Below are 6,643 nucleotides of genomic sequence, written 5' to 3'. Positions count from 1 at the left end.
CAGAGCCAGCACTCCGCCCGCCCGGACGCCCAGCGCTCCTCCCCTTCCCCGGCCGCCGCTCCCAGCGCAGCCCTGGGGCTGGAGAGGCGCGGGGGAGGGTCGCCCGCCCAGAGTCACACATATAAGTAGTGCGTGGCGGCGGCGCGGTCAGCTGTCGGTTTGCAGTGTGGGCAGCCTTTATCTTGTGAGCATGGGAGGGAGAACTTGCAAACGTGCAGCCCAGAATCAGAAGTTCTGTTCAGCCTTGGTGTTCGAGCCTGTGCATCTCAGCTCCTACTTTAAGATCGCTTAGAACAAGTAACAGGTCCTGACCGGACCCTGAGCACCGCAGGTGGAACGCAGATGTGATTTTGCTTGTCTAAGCACTTACTATAATTATTATAATCACCCTATTATAATAGGATAGCCTGTTATATACAGAAGCCCTTTTCGAGGATGGTTGCCTAGATTCAAATCGATTTGTTCCAGAAATATTTATTGAACACCTACTGTGTGCTAAGTACTGTTCCATGTGCTGTCATACAACCATGAACAAAATAGATTAAAATGTGTGTTCTTATATACCAGGGAGGGAAAAAAAATGTGTGTCCTGGGTCCAGCAGTTAGTGGTGTGGTCATCCCCCCTGGGGGGTGATTTCTTGCTTTCTGACTCTCTGTCTGGTGAGCGCATGCGCCCTATAGCAAAAACCTCTCAAAAAAAAAAAGTGTGTCCTTAGGTAGCTTACCCGCTTGGGAGAAGACAGGTAAGGAATAAGTAAGATGTGCTGTATGTCAGACACTGAGAAGCATATCAAAGAAAAACAGTCCTGAGCAGGAGAAGGGGTCCAGCATTAAATAGAATGGTCAGGAAAGGTCTCTCTAAGAAGACATCCTCTGCATAGAGACCTGTCCCTGCTTAAGGAAGGAGCCTTGTGAATTCCTGGGGAAGGCCGTTCCATCGGAGAGAACAGTCAGTGGAAAAGGTTGCTGGTTTGATACATTCTGGAAAGGAGTGGGAAACATCCCGCTGGGTCTCGGTTTAGTGCTGAGGTGGGCAGGTCTGGCTTATGTGTGAGCATGGTCATCCTAACTAATGTGTTAAGAATAGACTACCTGCTAGAGAAAGGGTGGCTGCAGGGACATGTGTTAAGCTATGGCGATGACCCAGATAGAAGATGGGTCTTGGTCTGTGGCAGCTGAAGGAGAGAAGGTGAGAACTTCAGATTCTAGAAGGCAGAGCTAAGAGGATTTGGGTGGATGTGGGAGCACAGATCTTTAGTCACCATTTTTTGAAATTTATTTTTTATTTACATTTCATCATTGTACATCTTTAGAGTATACAACATAAGCTTTCCCAGCATGAATACTGAGTAGATTAGTCAAATCAGAGATGTTACCACTCCAGTTTTTATAACTGAAGGACAGTCCTACCCTTCCACAGAGGTTCTTTTTTTTTTTCGAGAGGTTTTTGCTATAGGGCACGTGTGCTCGCCAGACAGACAGACAGAGAGACAGAAAGCAGGGAATCACCCCCCAGGGGGGGTGGCCACACCGCAATCCCTTCTCCTCCATTCGCCTCTCGGGATCTTGGGCATGCACGCACATGCGCCCGGTGTGAGTTTAAGCCACCGGGTCCGGGACTTGAACCGCGATCGACTACGTGGGAGTCCAGCGACATAGCCATTACGCTAACTGCTGGTCCCACTAAATAGGTATTTTTAAAATACATTCTTTAATTTCAATAAAGGCAGTTTTAGCTTTAATGAATCAAAATTTTAAAAATGTTAAGAGAACTTTGCTTAATACTTAAAGCCAGGAAACAGGTTAGGGTTCTGTTTGAATAAAAGGTCCACAACTTGAGAGAAAAGTCCTTAACACTAGAAAACAAAGCATAGACAGTAATGTTTTAGTCAAAAGTCTTAAAATTCTATTTCACCAGTTCAAGCTCATGTACTTTATCTTCTGTTGGGGTCCAATCTTTCCATTTAAATTCTGGAAGATAATGTTCAACTCTGGACTTGTCCCTACCATTAAGCTGGTCATTTTCTTAGTTGTTTTAGAACTCCTATTTCTGTGTGTCTGACTTTAATTTTCCTGGTATAAGCACTCCCTTCAGAACTTCTTGGAGAGCTGGTCAAGTGTTGGTAAGTTCTTTCAGATTTTGTTTATCTGAGAGTGTTCTTGTCTTTTCCCATGTGAAGGATAATCTTGATGATATAGTATTCTTGGTTGAAATTGTTTTTCACTCAACACTTTGAATGTATTTATTTTCCCATTCTTTCCTTGCTCTCATTGTTTCTGATGAGAGGGCCTCTGTTAGCCTGATGGGATATCCTTTGTAGGTAACTTGACATCTCTCTCTTGCCAGTGTGAATATCTTGTCTTTGTCTGTGGTTTTGGTCATTCTGGCTATAATGTGTCTTGAAGATCTTCTTGACTTGATCCTATTTGAGGTCCTTTGTATTTCTTGGGTTCTGGATCTTTGAATGCCTCTCTAGGTTTGGGAAGTTCTCTTTCAGGATTTCATGGAATAGTTTGTCAATGCCCTTATTAGTCTCTTTACCTTCTGGGATACCGATTATCTGGATGTTTGGATGTTTAATGGTATCTAGTATTTCTTGTATATTATTCTAACTCGGGGGGCTATTTTCTCAGTCTTCGTGGTGGATTTCTTTGTTTTGTCTTGTTTTGTTTTTGAGTGTTTTTTGCCATAGGGTGCATGCGCTTTCCAGAAAGACAGAGACAGAGAGACAGAAAGCGAGAAATCACCCTCCAGAGAGGATGGCCACACCACAATTCCTTCTCCTCCATTCTCCTTTCGGGATCTTGGGCATGCACACATATACGCCTGGCATGAGTTTAAGCTGCCAGGTCCGGGACTCGAACCGCGGTCGACTATATGGGAATCCAGTGACATAGCCATTATGCCAAATGCTGGTTCCACGTGGTGGGTTTTATTAGTCCAGCGATTCTGTCTTCTACAGCTGAGATTCAATTTTCTGTATTATTTAGTCTGCTTTTAATACTTTCAAAGGAGGTTTTGACTTCCTGTATTATAGCCTTCGTCCCCAAGAGTTCCATATGATTTTTTTAAAGAATTATTTCATTTTATTTATTCATTAATTTTATTTTTTTAAAATTTGACCAGAGACAGACACACACAAAGAGAGAGAGAGAGAGAAAGTGAGAAAGCAAACTGCCAGGTCTGGGACTTGAACCGTAGTCAGCCACATAGGAGTGTCTAGCACCTTAACCACCACGCCACCTGCTGGTCCCCTCCATTTGATTACTTTTTTATGGTTATGTTTCCTCTTTTAGCTCTCACAAGAACTTCCACCCCTCCTGGAACTCATGGGATTTTATTTTCTGTGGTTCATTGTCTCTCTTCTCTTCCATCTCTGTTAGTTTTGTCACTATGAATACTCTAAATTCTTTATCAGACATTTCCGTGAGTTCCATTGTACTGTCGGTGGATAAAGAAAAGTTATTCTTTTCCTTTGGGGGTGAGCTATTTTCTTGGTCTCACATATTTCTTGTGCCCCTGCAGTGATTTCTAGCCATTTAATGAGTTCTTCTTTTCTTCCTAATTTCTAGAAGATGAATCTGAGTGATCAGAGACGCACAGGAGGAGGTGGTCTGCAAACTCCTCAGCGTTGCGGTTTTCCTCTCTTTGTGTTGCAGATTCAGTGGCAGTTGAGGAATATGTATTCAGATTTTGGCAGCTTTTCACTTAGACTTGTCTAGACACTCAAGTGGGTGGAGGCTTTGGACTCTCAGAACATCAGTGTTTTGAAGGTAGTCACCGTTCTTCATGGTCGCGGCAGGGTTTTTGAGCATGCTGCTCCTCTGCCCAAATGCTCTTTCTTCGGTTAACTCCTCCTGATACTGAAGGGCTGGGCTTCTCTCCTGGGTGCATTATTCCATTAACATGTTGTTAAACGAACACGGGACACTGGGGGATTTATATAGAATAGCGTTTGGTTTGACTCACAATTTGGGTTATTGGAATTCCCAAGAGTGCGAGGACAGCAACGCATGAATTGTGAAGGGACAAACATACTCAGTCCACACTGTTTGGGAAAGTTCTCCTGGGCTTCCCAGACTGCGCCAGATCCCCGGTAGAGGCTCTTGGCACCACGTACCTCTCCTTCAGAAAATCAGTTACCACCATATCATTTTTCTTTTTTTGGAGAGATTTTCACTATAGGGCATGTGCGCTCACCAGACAGAGAGAGACATAGAGACAGAAAGCGAGAAATCACCCCCCAGGGGGTGGCCACGCCGCAATCCCTTCTCCTCCACTCTCCTCTCGGGATCTTGGGCATGCACGCACATGTGCCCGGCGTGAGTTTTAATCCACCGGGTCCGGGACGTGAACTGCAGTCGACTACGTGGGAGTCCAGCGACATAGCCATTACGCTAACTGCTGGTTCCCGACCACTGTATCATTTTTCATGCGATCATTTGGCCAGTATCTCTCTCCTCAATCGGACTGAAAGTCCCATGAGGACAGAGCTGTCCGGACCGTGCTGTGATGTGCCGCTAAACCTTTGCCGTGTGAGTCTGTGACCTCTACCTTATGTGAGCAAATGAACTCAAGTCAAGTGCCTTCCATGTGGCTTGCTGGAGGGCAAAACCTGCTGCTGCGTTTCCTTTATTCACTCACGGCACAAACGCCAATTGAGCACCCACAGGACCCCATGCTGGCTTGTGCTGCAGAGATGAGATTCAGGGTGGGTGGAAGGTACAGAAGTCTTCCAAGTCCGGAGTGACACCTGGACTCCCAGAACACAAGTGACAAGCACACTTTGTGCCTATCTTTAATGCACGCCACATTGTCCTGGAGTAGTCAGGAATCAGGTGGGGACAAAGGGCATTTTAAAAAATGTAGCTTTAGCATTATTTTTTGGAGAGTTTTTTTGTTTTTGTTTGTTTGTTTGTTTTGCCATAGGGTACATGCACTTGCCAGACAGACAGAAAGAGACAGAGAGACAGAAAGCGAGAAATCACCCCCCAGGGGGGATGGCCACGTCGCAATCCCTTCTCCTCCATTCTCCTCTCGGGATCTTGGGCACGCGCACACACACATGCCCGGCGCGAGTTTTAAGCCACCAGGTCCGGGATGCGAACCGCGGTCGACCACATGAGAGTCCAGCAACATAGCCATTCACCAACTGCTGGTCCCCATTATTTTTATATGCTTTTGAAAAGCAAAAGTTTTCTGGTTCCTAGGAAACAGCGGCCTCCACAGAGATCCTGTTTTCCTTGGTCGAGGTTGAACCTTGACTTATAGTTAAACTGTTTAGGAAGAGTGGGGTGGGGATGCGTCTGGGGCCCCCTCAGAAGGGTCCTGGTAGCCACCTTCTCACTATCCTAACGACAGCTTCCTGCCTCTACAGCCTCCGCCCTGGTCTGCCTCTCCCACCTGCCCACATGTCTGCCTGGCGACATCTGCTCGCCCCTGCATGCCCAGCTGTTCCTGCTTCCACCTCCTCCTCACTGTGCACCCTCTCCTCGCTCTGTGCACCCGGGGCATCAGCCCAGGTTTCATCTGAGCCCAGACCACCCAGCCAGCCCCCACCCAGCGTCTCCCTGTGGAAGACCTACGGCATCTCAGGCCCAGCGGTCCAGCACCAGGCCTGCCTGCAGCCTGGAAAGCGGCTGCCCTGCCAGGACCTGCTGTCTCTCTAGACACTAAAACGCAAAATCTCAACCCCCTGATTCCCCTGGCCCTCTGCACCCCCACTTCCAGCCCCTCCCCTCTGGCAGTCATTTTTGTTCCCCCTTCTCACCTCCACTGCCACTACTTTGACTTAGGCCCATGTTCCTTCCTGGAAATTCCCTCCCAGTGAGGCCAAAGGCAGGTGTGTGCACCCTCGGAACATCCCCATACATGAGGGTGAAGTCCAGGCTCCTGAGCCGAGCAGACCTGACTGTCCTTGCCGTTGTCCCACCCTCTGGCATCTTGGACCCCTCTCAGTCCCCACACTCATCACACTGTCCCTGCAGATGCTCTTCTCCTGGCAGGACAGCATCCTGCCCTGACCTGGGCACCCTCCCTCCCCACCTCAGGCTCGTCCCTCCAGCTTCCAGCTTCCAGGGGAGGTGCCTGCCCCTCCGGAAGCACCAGCTCTCGTTCTCCATCCTGGCTGAGCGTCACACTCCCCTGGGAAGATTAAAAAGCAGATGAACGGGCTCAGCCGAGGCAGGACAGGTGGTGGGGCGCTGCTGCACTGAGCTGAGCCCACCTTGGAGGCCTGGGTTCTGCTCCCCGCCCAACCTGCGCAGGCCCGGCATGGTGGGGCACGCCTGCACTCGCAGGAAGGATCAGAATGCCGACCACCTGTGGGCCTCCCTGACCAGAGCACCTATCTCCCCGCTCTCATTTAAAAAGAAAAAGGCAGAGGGAACCAGCAGTTAGCGTAATGGCTATGTCGCTGGACTCCCACGTAGTCGACTGCGGTTCGTGTCCTGGACCCGGTGGCTTAAAACACGCCGGGCGCGTGTGCGTGCGTGCCCAAGATCCCGAGAGGAGAATGGAGGAGAAGGGATTGCGGCGTGACCATCCCCCCTGGGGGGTGATTTCTCGCTTTCTGTCTCTATGTCTCTCTCTGTCTGTCTGGCGAGCGCACGCGCCCTACAGTGAAAATCTCTCCAGAAAAGA

General features: G+C 48.6%; 1 protein-coding gene across 1 annotated transcript in view; it reads left to right on the top strand.

Annotated features, from left to right (window-relative positions):
* CCDC13 (coiled-coil domain containing 13) overlaps positions 1-6,643 on the top strand; it is a 78,771-nt gene that overhangs the window by 644 nt on the left and 71,484 nt on the right. The window lies entirely within an intron of this gene.

The sequence above is a fragment of the Tupaia chinensis genome, unplaced genomic scaffold (assembly GCF_000334495.1).
Source record: "Tupaia chinensis unplaced genomic scaffold, TupChi_1.0 Scaffold000451_2, whole genome shotgun sequence".
Taxonomy (NCBI): Eukaryota; Metazoa; Chordata; class Mammalia; order Scandentia; family Tupaiidae; genus Tupaia; species Tupaia belangeri.
The sequence above is the reverse complement of the archived record's forward strand: the minus strand, read 5'-3'. Positions and strand labels throughout refer to the sequence as shown.